A 14,981-nucleotide genomic window follows, 5' to 3' on the forward strand; every position below is an offset into this window, starting at 1 on the left:
ATAGTCTTTTAAATCACAATCGTCGCCTGCCTCTTACAATCTGACTAAGCTCTCTTATCGATGCTCGTAAAGAACGGAAAATCAGCGATAAGGTACGCGATTCGGAGTGGATTCGGGTCGCGCGTGCGGCAACGCGCCCACGCGTGTTCCCTCTGAATTGGTCAGGCGCGAGGCTACGCGATGATCGCTGATTTATGCCGTATTGTGCTCTTAAACTCCTCAGTTATATATAAACGCGTCGCTTCTAGCCGCGACAATGCACCGGGCCCGGACTGGTCCTGATTTCTTTTCACTTGGACCGGCCACTCGCGTATTTTGTTGGCGCAACAATCGTCTTTGCTCGGCCCGTCCGCGCCGCGCGCAGAAATCCTGCCACACCGTGGAGAATCGCAATCGCGACGCCAGATTTTGAGGGTTGCTGCCATAACCTAAAAAGATATCTATGTATCTACTTGTATGTATATAGGGTGTTAATTTTAAATCGGACATCTAAATTGCTTCCGTTATTAAAGGTAAGAGGAAATGACCAACGAGTAAATGTAGCAAATGATTTCAAGCAATGCATTTGATAATTTATCGTACGAAAGACAAGGAACGGGGCAAAATATTATCTCCATGTCCATGTTTTTCTTGTCTTTCATATAGAAGTTCAATAAAATTAAACTAATCATATCTAGATACAAATACCTTAATACGTTTCGACACATTTTTTCTGGAGAATAGATATAAATTATAAATTAGATTTATTGCATTAATTATTACAATTATTACAATAATTATTTATTTCAATATTAATTACGTTTATGTATACATATCTATAATTTATAAAATATTCTATAGAATGTAAGGAGAACATTCATCTCGCAACAATATTCCCAATTACAAATTTTACAAATTAACAAAATCTCGAAAAATTCTTTCTTTAATTCGTCCCGTAGCTCCAAGCTTTAATATCCTCTTGAGAAAAAGAAACACCAACAAAATTTCGTCGTTTGATCGCGGAAAAAAGTGAGGCTCGCGATCGCGCGTGGGCGGACTTTTATAGCGGTTGATTGCTTGATTTATAATCTCAGGCCGGCTCCTCGGAGGTAGACCGCAATCATAAAGGGATTGCAAGACGTTTGTGCTAATATCCGTGGATTTTTGCGTAGTTTGGGCGTGGAGGAATGGAAGGGATGCTCGCGGCGATCAAACTTTGATTAAGAGCGCCGCCATATCAGATGCCTAATTACGGACAAAAACTAGGGGACATTGCCTACCGTAAACACGCCCCCGTCGTTAAGGCAGAACCTTGAAATTTACTTCGCCATTCTCAGACCATCTTCCTACCCTTATAACCTGGACTTTCGGCTAATCAGAGATGGCGAATTTTACGGTCGATGATGGGATCGTTAAGAGAGCGCTGGAATGGCCGCTTTTATAACACGTGCTTCGTTCTCATCAACTAAGTCACGGAAGCTGCCATTTGCAACGTCAAAACTTTGAAAAAGAAACGAGGAAGGGAAATATTTGTTACGATACTTGCTGGATTCGTCTCGATATCCGCTAAAAGATGGTTGTAAAAATGTTACAGGTTTATCTATAAAAAACTGAAGTTGATTGAAAACTTCGAGAAAAAGAGAATCAACGAAAAATTTATTTTAACCATCTTAAAGCTCCCTTTGTTATACCAAATTGAAAAATTTTCTATCGGCTAGCTAACAAGAGACTAATCTAAGCTGATCAATGTAATAATGATGTAAACCTTCGTTTGCGAAGGTGAAGATTTTGTTTTTAAATTTTAGTTTCTGATGATATATATATATATATTTAAATTAATTTGATCTGAGGAATGACGGATGTATTTCGATCTGATCGATAGGATTTGCGAACTACGTACACCCTGTTTAAGATAAGCAAATGTCCAGATACTTTTGAACAGTAGTACCTATACATAATACTATAACGTCAAACAACTTTATAATCGCGCAGTAATCTCATCTAAACGTTCGAATACTTTTCATCTGGTTGCGTTAGCACCGTGTTCGTGACCGTTTGACACGCCACACACGTTGACCCGCTAAGCAGGGACGCGCGAGCCGCAATAAATCGCTTAATCGCAAAGCGGCCTGTGTCGAAGTCTGAATCGGGTTAGCTAGAAATCTATCATTTTTCGAGAGGCGTGGCGAAGCGTTCGTTTAAGGTCAGAATCTATCGATCGGAGCTGTGGCGAGCATGGACCACCGCTGAGAACGCTGGCGAACAATCTGCCAGTCACCTTTGGGTGATCTTAGCACATTCGTCAACTTCATAACCCTGTTGCTGGTCGAGAGACCAGGCTCGATCTGGGATGAGGGTATCGCACACGTTCACACGCGCCGTCAGTTTTAACCCCTTTGACTTCGACTTTATCATTTCTTTAAGTATCGTTGCGATAAACGTTAAAAATTTGATTCACCTTAATCTCAATCTTCAATTTAAGTTTAAGTACGGTAGGATCATTTGAGTTGGAATTATACACGAGTTAAGCTTAAGTACATTATTTGCTTCGTAATTCGACAAATTACGTATAGTACAATAATGAATTAAAAGGAAAATTTGACTTAGAGTTTCTTTCTTTTGTTGTACTTTACGTAAAATACGTAGCTGGTTGCTTTTAATATCCTAACTCGATCGGATATCTTTGTCGCCTATGTGTAGATCAAATTGTAAGAATTCAAGCTATGCTCGGAAGAAGGAATTGGAAGGTGGCTGATACAAGTGCTGTCATCGAAAGATTCGACCGGAAGGAATACATCGTCGATCGACGATCGGCTCATTGGTGGTCCAATATTGTCGGTCGTTCGATATCGTTGCATCGAAGATCTTAATCGTTTATTTACGTCGGTGAATGTACTCGCTCGTATCTACCTGTCGTTTCATGCATTGTGCGTGACTTTGGCTTTGCCGCGAGATGCGTCACGATGTTACAAGTCGATTTTATTTCCTGCTTGTCGTCCCATTACATAATAACTCGATGCCATCGGACGTCTCGATCATAGATTATCAGCAATCGATAGACATCTACACCGACAACCGTTCTCTCTTCTTCTTCTCCTCTCTCCCTTCTTCCTTTTCTTCTTCTTCTAGGAGTGATCGAATCGCGAAAAGTATCGTTTGGCTTCACCGCCATTGATCCTTTCTGCGGAATGTAACGTTCATTTCCGTTCGCTGGTGCTTGCCTTGCGATAGCGAGTTCAAGTTAGGCGTCAATAGAAATATCGCGTCACGTTATACACAATACATACAATATATAGGAAACTTTTGTATGTTATATTATACGTGTTATATAAAACATTTTGAAATTTCATTAGCACTGTAACGAGAAGACCACGAAATATTTATACATTCGATACAAAACCTGCATAAAACGCGCTCTAATATGCAAAAATGTATAAAATATTAAAAGTGTAGCAGTGGTTGTTAACATTGTTATCCCAAAAGTTTCTTTCGTTTTATAAGGAAATAATAGGTAGATCATACATAATTCAATAAAATAATATAAAACAAAAAATGTCGTAGATCTGTTATTTCCTTATAAAACGAAAGAAACTTTTGGGACAACAATATTTAGACAAAACGATTCTGTTTGATTCTTTTGATTCTTTTTTCTATTTAGTAAAAATATAAATGTATGTCAATATCTGTAGCTTAGTAACGAGCTACGACCGTCATGATCATGTTACCGAGATTTGAAACCGATCTGGAAACTTGGAACTTTACCTTCGTTTCTGTAGTTTGCATTAACATATCACGATAAACACGGTGCGCAAAGAACGAGCGAGCTGGTTCCATTCTTTCGTTTCCTCCACCTCTGTTGTGGTAGCATTAATCTTAAACCCACGTCAGTAATAATCATGCGTCTTATATCCTCCGCGTGAAACGAACCGACCGACGCGACGTAACGATTGCCTGCCTTCCCAGAAACGAAAACTTCCTTTGAGTGATGAACGTGTCAAGTAGGTATATCCATACGTGCATCGATTTGAACGCAAAGGATGTACATGTGTGAGGTAGAAGGAAGCGATTAATAATTTTGGTCTTAGGAAAACTGTAATTGGAAAGCCGCTAAAAATTCTGCTTACGAGCTCTTCAGCTTTCAATTGGATAGCGGAATCGAAACTTTTCTAAATTTATGTAGAAAATTTATTAGCGTTTGGATTATGTAAATCATAGTTACCGAACATTTATATAGTAGTGGCTCTTTTATTATCAGAAAATTAGTTAGCGAAACGATTGATTCTCGAAGCGTCGACTAATAGAAAATTTGGAGCTGATTTTTTGGTATTTTTGCGTGCATCTACAGATTTGTAGAGGTTTCCACATGGTGGGACGGAAGGGAATGAACAAAACTCTAGTCTTATAGACGTCCGATTGTATTACAGCTGTAACTATATCGCTTAATCCTCCCATGGGAGTGGTCATGCGATCGGCACAACGGTACCAATGTAATCCCGTAAAAATGTAAATTTAGCGCTGCCCCGAAGCACGCATCGCGTCGCTGTTTGCAGCGTTTGATCGTGTGCGTGGCGTCCGATGCGTCGAATCGTAGACACAGAGCGTAGTTAGAGCGCATTACAACACGCATGTAATGCGCTACCCACGGGCAAATATTCACAGATGCGAGCCGGGAAAATTCGGCTTTGCTCTCGCGCCGGCTACGGCTAACAGGATTTATCCTGCATTCGCGTGTGCGTAGCGTCCCAACGTCCCTTTCTCTCTGTTCCGACTCTTCTTCTCTTCGTGTGTGCCAATGGAGCAAAGTACATATGTATGCATGCGCGTATGTAAGCACAGCCGGTATATAGGCGAGAGAAAGAGAAAGAGAGACGAGTTAGACTAACTAACGGACTACCAGTTCATTAGAGATCGCTAAACTTTAGGGTGCACCGAAAAGGGTGAGGATTTCGTTATCGTCGCTCTGTGCGTAGTTTTATGCCAGCCCGTATCCCGATGCTAATAAAAATCAGTCCGGAGATTCTTTCGAGTTTTTCACGCGATATACGCGAAAACGGACAAAGAGACTTTCTGTGAACGAAGATCAGAGAATCATCGTCAATTTGTATAGTAATTTTCAATCGTTAGGTTGGGTATTGATTTTTAGTTATTTATATCGTTATATTAATTAATGAACCATCAATGTGTTATTAAATATATCATAGCGTTGAGTCAATTTCTCGTTACCAGATTCGAAATCTTATTCGAATTTTATCTTCTCTGTATTATGCTGTAAATTCTTCTACCCCTTCTAGTGGTTGCAGTGGATTGCGGGTTAATCCTCGAGTAATGTACTCGAGTGAAAAGAATTAACCAAAGGGGCGTCGAACGATCAAGAGTCACTCTCTTTTTGTACACGTCACCCTATTCTCCCGTTTTATAAGATACAGGGTGAATCGTGGCGGCTGGTAGCACATGTCGCGTTCTATCGCGTGCTTAACACCCCATGCGCAACAATTGATACGTTCGAAACGTTCGGAGGGGTGCAATTTGAAATCCTCGGTATATTTTAGTTCAATCAGAGAAGGAGAAGAACAATCGATATTTAGTAAAAATTAAAACGAATCTTACACTATCAATTTCATTAAGATAAATTGACGATCCATTATATATCAGAATCTAAAAAAAATGACGTTACCTTGGAAAAGCATGTTTTTCAACGCGTAGTGATGAAATTTTTAATTTTTTTATTTCACGAATTAGTAAACACGAAGTGAAATAGCGTATTTTTACTTCCTAATGAACAAATTATTTGATTACTTTTATTAAAATGAGAGGTATATTAAAATACGATCAAATATCGTGTTTTATTTATGGCAGTTTTGTCAGTACTAGCAATCTGAGTTACAAAGAAAGTAGTCTCGTCATTTTTGGGTCAGGTCACGTAGTAAATGGCAGAAAAATTGATATTTCAATTGTACAAACAGTAGAAGATGTCTATCAAAAATTCGCTTCGAAATATTCAGATATTCCTTTAATTTATTATTTCTCTTCGTACAGTACGGACAAATAAACGAACAAATAATACATTACTCATGTATATCGTTTATTAAATAGATTTTATATAAAACTATAAGATCATTCACGTTTTTTCAAAGTGTTGAAGTAACTACTTCAAGAGAAGTTCTACATCTTTATTTATGTATATCCGTGACCTATTACGCAGAAAATAGAATTTAGTGAAACAAAAATATTCTAAATAAGGAGAGGTCCATATTATTGTACTCTCGAATGTACATTATGTTTTGGGTTACAAGGTCTAGGAATAAAGGAACTAATAAATAGATTTCTATTTATGTTCCTTGTAACCTTTAGCTAAAGCTATAAGGTTAACTTTTTTGGTAATATCCTTTTGGTGTAATGTGCTCCCTATCGATTCTATTGTATTGTAACACTAAGAGAGTAAGGATCTGAATCAGCATAAACTGATACTTACACATTATACTATATACTATATACATTATATTATTTATTTCAATATATTTTTCTATTCCACTCGTTCTCCAATCAGTCAACCTCAACACAAAGAAACGAAAACGAACTTACTTTACACCTAATACTTACCAACGATACATTAGTGAGACGAAGCAAGAGAAGGAAAAAAAAGGATCCTGTGGGCGCGTAATAGGACGTTAATCAAGGAACGATCGGTAGAAAACATCAAAGGAACAGTGTCGGTGGAATTGAAAATTGCATGCAAATCATAAGGAAAGAAGGAGTTTATTTCTTCCTTTATCTTGGCGGGCTCCCTTCATTTCCGATCGCTTCCTTCCTTCCTGTCAAACCATGTAGCCGCAAATTAGCCGCAACGTCCAAAAGAAAGCTAAAAGAGGGTTGTACCCGCCACCAGCCATTTCCATTCGTAGCCCCATGCCATGTCTTGCGATCGGTAATCCTCTCTTCTTCTATCTGCTTTCGCTATAGCTCTGGAAACTCGTGATCGACCGACCGTATCAACTGGCATTTTTCCACCGCGATAATTATCATCCCCCACGATCATTTCCATCAATTTACATTATAATCGCTTTTTCTTCCCCACTTGCCTCGTCTCGTGTTCGAAACATCTTTATATTTTATCCTACTTTAATAGCAGTTATCTTGCAAACTTAGATTCGTTGTTATAACTTCTGGAATTTCCTAAACAGTCAACAAAACTTACGATTTTCAAAAAAAAACCCGGAGATAGGAAAGCTACCGAATTTGTGTTTCTTTGACTGGACAATCGCCGAAATCGCGATCCGTGTCGCGCATTGTTTTTTGCTAGACTGTAGGAACAAAGGGGGTAGGCAGGCCATTGCGTAGGTGCGTGGAAGCGTCGTGCTCGCTAACAGGATTACGAAAGGGTGGCTGTGTAGGGGCTGCTACGCAGAGGGGTGTCGACAAGTGGACCGAATAATGTTGCGCGGTACAGGAAGGTGCAAAGCTGGAACGCATTCCAAATCGGAGGACGTTGAATATTTGGAATATTTTCTCCAATTCTATTATCTACGGTTTACATCTACTGTTCTGTCTAAAAAGAGTTGCATTTTAAAAAATTTAATTTGACTCTTTTCTATTTGATACTTGTAGATTAATTAGTATTAGATAACTTGGTCAATAACTTCAAACTATCAAAATAATCAAAACGATCAATTTATAGAAACTTTATACAATTTTACAATGGTTTTTATTTTGTCTCGCATTATATAATTTTTCATGTTAATTTCCTTAATATATACCTGTAAGTTTCATACCTTAGTCATCGATAGTCTCGACAAATGAAGTATATGATTAGCAGCTCAATACACTAATCGAATCATTTTCTCGTTCTTGATATTTTTTTAAACGACGTTTCCTTATTCTGTCGTTCTCATAATGTGTCTCATAATATACAATAAGTTTGACCATTCTGTGCAAAGGTGAAGATTGAATTTTAAAATGTTAAAGCTTAGGCGATTCAAATAATTCTACTACAGTCTGCTACACATGAATTATTCTTCATAAAAAAATCAAATAGTGTATTGCGTCAGATATACTATTAGGAAACACCTAAGTTGACAATACTTCAACCTCCACAACGTCATTCTCTTCGAACCTTTTTCGAATCATCGATTATGTATACTAAACGGGCAGAAACGAGGTGCGGAAAGAAAGGTGAGCTTTTTCAATGAAAACAGACCGCCTACTCGGTCCCTTCGCATACATACATTACATATGTCAGCTCGTTCCGAGTCGTAATAATCGGCCGACAGAATTTACTAACAGAATCGAGTCTCGTTGGCCCTTTGAGCGTGGCGTAATGCGATTCGCAAATCGACCACCGTGCCGATCACTGAAATTATTGTTCCAGAAATTAGGGGTTTGCAGCCCGTTCTTCCCCTCCTCTCTTGATAACCCGCCTGCGCGGTATGTAGCCACCGAATCGACCAATGAGGAGCCAACCACGGGGGTGCATAATATTTAGCTAGTGTACTCTCTGTACGCTCGTAATATCTGCATGCAGATTTTCCAGTCGAATTCCGTACAACTTCTTTTTCGCTTATACTTTCTTGGATTTCGTTTACATTGGAATTTTGTATGTGGATAACGTATTATTGATATGTTTGTTGGAATTATTAATATACAATGGCGAGCGTTACAGTGGCAGCAAACAGTATTATCACACACGCTTATTTCCTAATGAAGCGCGTGGAGGATGGTTGGTTGTGTTGTTGTTTAGATGACGAAATAATTCGAAGTTAAAATCGTCAAGTATATTTTAAAATAATAAATAAATAAATACAGACAAACATAAATACACAATACTAACGGATTCGCTAAAGACAGTGTACAAATCGCTAATAAGATCGTTCGAGGCTAACTGATAAAACTGGTATTGATTTGCACGACTGACTGACTTCTGGAGAACATGGTCGTCTATTTACTACTGCACGTGGGAGTGCCGGAAAATTCAAATTCGTCTTCGTTTAACTGTTGCACGTAGCGGCGACATTGCTTTACCCGGAGTTTATTTATTATTACATTATATGTATCCTAACGATATTGACACTCCGAGGTATCAAAACAACATGATTCGAATTGTCCTCTAGCTCAAGTGCCGCTACAAGCGTCTTATTATAAGATTCTACGTTTCATATAATTGTGCAGTTGATCACTGTACCTGTCAATTACTCGAAATTAGAATTTGAAGTTCGTCCTAGTAAAAGAGGTGTAGCTTTAAATCTTAAGGAAAAGATCTCGATGTTTTCTCATTAGTATCGTGTGAGGTGGATAGGTCGTGATAGGTGCTGAAAAAGTACTAAGGTATAATTGACAGTGAATTTATTTATAATATTCGTATATACACTTCGTATGGGGACCCGCGGTTGCGCTAGCGGTTCCTGATTCGCGATTACAAATTCGGTTTTCGGGCGGCGCGATACAGTGTCGGTTGACGGTGTGTGCGAAGCGAGTTCGGACGATGATTGCCCACGATGCGTCGCGGAGCTTTAACCAATTATTAACTGAACTCTTCGTCACGATGATGCTACAGAGGGAAACCATGACGAAGGAGTGTCTAAGGATACAAGATCGTCGGATTCGTCGAGGAGAGCCTTAGTTTGGAAAGTCAGGAAAATGGATGTTGCCGATAATTGGTTAATTTGTTTGATGGTTTAAGAAGGATGTTAACTGCCCTTGAGAGAAAGTTGCTAATGGGAAACATTGTACGCGAGAAAAACAGACTTCCGTAGTCGGTGATGGATTTAGGGACTTTTAGGACGAAGGCTATTTGTTTCTTTGGAGAATCCTACCTAGCAAATCCTAAGATTTATAGCGGGTCCTTAGGCTAGCTGAAAATATTTTATGAGGATGTATTGACATCTGGCAATCATCTTGTCCGAAGGATAGGGTCTTTGTGTAGCGAGCCATGGGACAGAAACACAAAGTAGTTTGGAAAGTTTACTGTCGAGTGCCGTTACGCGTGCTTTAGTGCGATCTTGCTTTGTTAATAAACTTCTATTCGTCAATAGCTTGTAAGTAACTAAAATCAGGGAAGAGAAATATTTTTAAGAACTGTGATTGTATCGCGAGAAAATAAGATACTCGTTGTTTGTCGATATATTCTTCTGTTCTGATACAAGTTAGCTATATTCGAAACACGTGCCAACCCTGTAGATTCGCGCTGCCGAGAAACTTGGGATTTTAGGATTCGCGATTTCGTCGAGATAAAACAGGGGGAGAGATTCTGCGAAGATATATAACTCGTACAATCGTTGACGTTGTTTCTTTTGTAGGTATACGTATAGTATGAGGCTACAGATAGTTTCAAAGGTGTATCATAGAAAGACAACGAGAAAAGTTAAATAATTAAAGTAGTTACTCTTAGATTTTTATCACGAAAGAAAAGTTAATATTTATAACTATAGACCATATACTATAATAGCATCGATTATAGTCGACGATCAAGTAATTTATTTAATACTAATTACTTGACACCTATAGTTATTGTTTTGATTCTATGCTTAATTACGTATTAAAAATACACTTGTTTCGGAAAAAACTTGAAAAAATCAGCTTCTGGTACATCTGTTAATTTCTTCGATGTTTGCGCTTACATTTTTGTTTAATTCTTTTTCTACGTAAACTGAATATCCGCGGCGAGCTCCTCTACATAGAGGAAGCATACCTACTCACAGTCATGTACGCCGTAAAGAGACAAAGAATAAAAGTTCATCCTCATTGTTTATTCCAAAGCAACTCTAAAATCACCTTGTATTATTAAAAAAAAAAAAAAAAACACTTTTAATATCTCGTTTAATATGGTACAGTAGTTTCTTAATGAAAAATTAAAATATAAAATTTATCGTAACACTTTTTACCAGGCGAAACAGAAATTCTTGTTACCAATTCGTAATAAAAAAGAAAGAATTATAATGAAAAATAGTTGAACGTCGTGTTTTTGAATCGACCTCTACGCGTGTGTATCGCAAGCAGTCCGGGGTTTAGCGACACAGGAAGGGCCAGGAAGATCGAGGGCGGAGCACGGACGTAGAAGAATGAAATGATCGAGTTATGCCTGATTGCCGCTTGTTGTTCCAGCTCGATAAACCGGACCCAAGCCATCCGAATTCACCTTGTTCTCCCCAATTTTATCAGTCCGCCCTCCGCAGTGTAATCATCTTCCGTGGCGACGTTCGACCCTCTCCAACGAAACCAGCAGGGAGATTCCACACTTTTTCAATTATCCATCGTCCAACCTAAAAGTCCTCCTTGTCGCGTTTACGCCACGTGAACGTCGCGAAATCGCGAAGTCAGCACCAGGACCTCTAACGTATAATCGGATTCGCCACGATTACGTCGGCTTCTGTATACGCCATAGCGTTCCACGATCCTTTGAGGATGATGAAGGAGCACGATACCGAGTTATATGAAACGCTTTGATGTTCTACGGAAGATGGTGACGTGGATGACTTAACGTCTTAACGGAACTTGCTTCATGCAGATTGTAACAAATATTTGTATCTCGTTATAACGCGTGGTGATGATCTTGCGAAAGGATTTTAAGATGTTAAGAATTTAGGAATCCGCGCACTTTGGAGTTTAGCAATCTGGCAATTATGAGATTTGAAAATTTGGCAAATTGAGAATTTAGGAATTTGGAAATTCTTGAATAGGAAAGTTTTGGTTCTTAGGAATTTAGCAATTTAAAAGTCGTTATAAGGATATTGTAATCCTCGAATGTTGAGATTGCGGAATTGTCCAATCTTAGGATCCTGAGATTTCGAAACGTTAGAATTTGCAACTTATTAAATTCCTAAACTCTTAAGTTTGTATTTTACTAAGTATTTTATATACTTTTGGATCTTTAAACTTCTCGTAAATACATAAAAGTCCACGGTCTAATTATCAACTAACTGAGCTGCTTATTCTCCATCAAAATAAAACTCGATTAAAAATCAATACACGACAGATAAGTGTAGCTTGACCAAAGGTCGTCCCCTTAAGGGATGAAAAATATGATCGCCACTTGTTGGTTCGTATCGACGTCCACGGGGGGTATTTTTTGAGACCTCGCTTACCTTGCTGTTGTCAACGACGTTTAATTCACCGTGTAACCGTACGCGAGATCGAGTTAACGTTAAGATCAAATTGGATTTGGCGCCGGCGCTGGCCCGACTAAAACTTAGTCATCCGGCAGGACCCTCCTAATCCATTTATGTTCCTTCGTCCTGGCTGCTCCATCGTCTCCTACGTACCCATTGAAATAAAGAAAGCCGTCCAGAACAAAGGGAAAAACGAATCGTCGCAAGGAGAAACGAGACGGTGTGCTAGTTTCCATTTAACTTCTCGTTCCAAATGAAAGACGATCGATGTAGTATGAGAAAAGTAGTTTGAGCGTATATTGGAGACCATCGTGACGAATTTTCTGTGCGTTGCATTTGCAATTATTTATTCAGATGCAAAAGTTTTCAAAGATTTCCACTTATTCGATTTTGATTAAATATTGATTAAATATAAATTTTATTAAATATTGAGCGAATATTAATTTGTCGATATTGGACTATTCTAATTTATTCTACTTCTTAGGTAAAAAAAAAAAAAAAAAAAGGAAAGAAAAGAAAATTGCGAATTTAGAAGGAGAAAAACCAGGCATTTTTTATTTATTCGATCTTCGAAATATAGTTCTCTAATCTACACGCAAACAGGTCAAAGAGGAAGAGAGCGACACGGAGTTTGTTAGCAGGAGGTCTTCACTTTTTTGTAGGTGCGCCGTTTGTCGACGACACGGGTAAACTTTCAGAGAGTTTCGCGGCGATTCGCGGGGCGTTGCGAAGGCGGCTTGCAGCGGCGGACACGCCCAGCGTCGCGACGCTTTTATCGATCAACGGCCGTACGCACGCCAACGGCCATTTTACTTTTCCACGGATGGATACGTGAAAATTCACCGGGACCTCTGTTACCATTGAAAACACGAACGGAGGGAGAGGAATGGCCGTGATGCGAACGCGTCAACGACGCGACGCTGTTCTCGCGGATTTTGCCCTGAAACGCGAAATTGTCGAGACGACCCTTTGCTTGAAAGTTTAAGTAGATTTTGATAATTGCGACATTCAAACGGTATATTGACTCCGTAAAATGACAAGTATCGTGTTTCATGAACAAGCGATGAACTCTCTAATCAATAAACCTTAAATTTATAATATTCGATCCATTCGTTTCTGCGTGAAGATATAGAGATTTCCGGATCCTAAAGATTTAGGAGTTTTCGAATTTTTTCCATCTTGAAATCTCACGTTTCTCAGATCTTCGAATCTTCGAGCCTCGGAATCTTGAAATCTTCAATTTTTGAAATTCCCACTTCTCCGTTTAGTTTCCTATTTTATGAAAGATTTGTACAGAACTTACTCTGTTCAGAATAAAATGGCATCATTCACCGTCATCGGATTCACGAACCAGCGATTAACCGTCCAATTAATGAAACTTAACGCGTAATCTTCGTTCCATTCGTTTCTTGCACTTTTTTTATTTTTCTTTTCCTCGTTTTGCTTTGAGAATCGTCGGGCGGTTGGATCGAGTCGGTAGGTACGCGAAACCGGCTTATAGGCTCGTATATCTCTCTATAGGGCCTTATCATATTTATGGGAGCCGGTGGAAGCGTGCGACATGGAAACCGCATCTGTCGGCATGCATATTTTTAAATACCAATTCACCATACACGGTTCCACGGCCGACACGATTTCTTTCTTCTTCAACGCCATTACGCCACTCTCTGTGCTACTTCGTTTATTTATTTCGCAAAGATCCGCGGGGGAGGGAAGAAATGTCGCGAAATGTTGACGACTCAATTCGAAAACGAAGGTGAAGCGCGTCGGCGGTGGTGATTTAATTGTCATTCGCTAGATTATTCTTCAAAAATCTTACTGGAAATAGGCGTTACTGTTCGGATTGAGTATTGCTATCAGCTTGGATTCGAAAGGAAAAGAAGATAAAGCGTGAATATTAAATTGGAGGAAAGAGGATTCATGAAACGCTAGCGTGGGCAGCTATCTTAAGCGTATAATGAGTGTTATATAAATGTTTTCACTGAATATCGAAGCTCATTAATGTAATGGGCTGTTACATATATAATAATTATATATAAATATATAAATATATAATTGATAATTTGTTTTATATATTAGGTCGCTCGAAAAGTTTCTTTCGTTTTATAAGGAAGTAATGGGTACACAACTTTTTTCGTTTTATATTATTTCATCGAATTACATATGATCCATTTTGTTCTATCAAGATAAAGATTACAACGTTTGACAGATTAGGTTTCATGTTTGTATAAAGATGTGTCTGTAAAAAGAAGACACCTTTCGGTCAACCTAATATATATATATATATATATATATATATAATTCACTGTTTAAATTTACAAAATAATGTTTACATCTGTTTTAGATGTTATCAATGTATTCAACCGTGATGGTCGAATCTCGTCACAGTGCTGATGAAATTTCAAAACGTTTATTATAACGCACACATAATATGTCATAAACGGAGCCGCCAAGCGTTCCAATACTTTGGTACTTTAGAACAAAATTCCCGACTTTTTTATCTACTCAAAATCCAGTGTACCCCGGTACGTGATGATATGTAAACAGAGGAAGGTTCTCTCGTCGAGATGTAACCGATTACACGGGATTTTTCCGCCCGTATTACACGCGCAGGTCGAACATCGTTCGTAGCTGTGGACGGAACGAAATGAAACGCGATGTTCGTTGATTCGAAAGGAATAATCGGATTAAAGGCTGAATACTGGCTGCCACGGGGTGCAGTTCATTGTGAACGTTGACTTGAGAGGGATGAAACCGAACGTAGCTATGTGGAATACGGGCGGTTCCTTTCTCCTACGACAATCGATGCCCGAGCCAAGCTTCGAGGTCTGACCGAATTCGATTCCGGGGCAATGAATGCCTGCCACGTGGCCCCTATTACATAATATTAGACTTACACCCCCT

Source organism: Bombus fervidus, chromosome 17 (genome assembly GCF_041682495.2).
Source record: "Bombus fervidus isolate BK054 chromosome 17, iyBomFerv1, whole genome shotgun sequence".
NCBI lineage: Eukaryota > Metazoa > Arthropoda > Insecta > Hymenoptera > Apidae > Bombus > Bombus fervidus.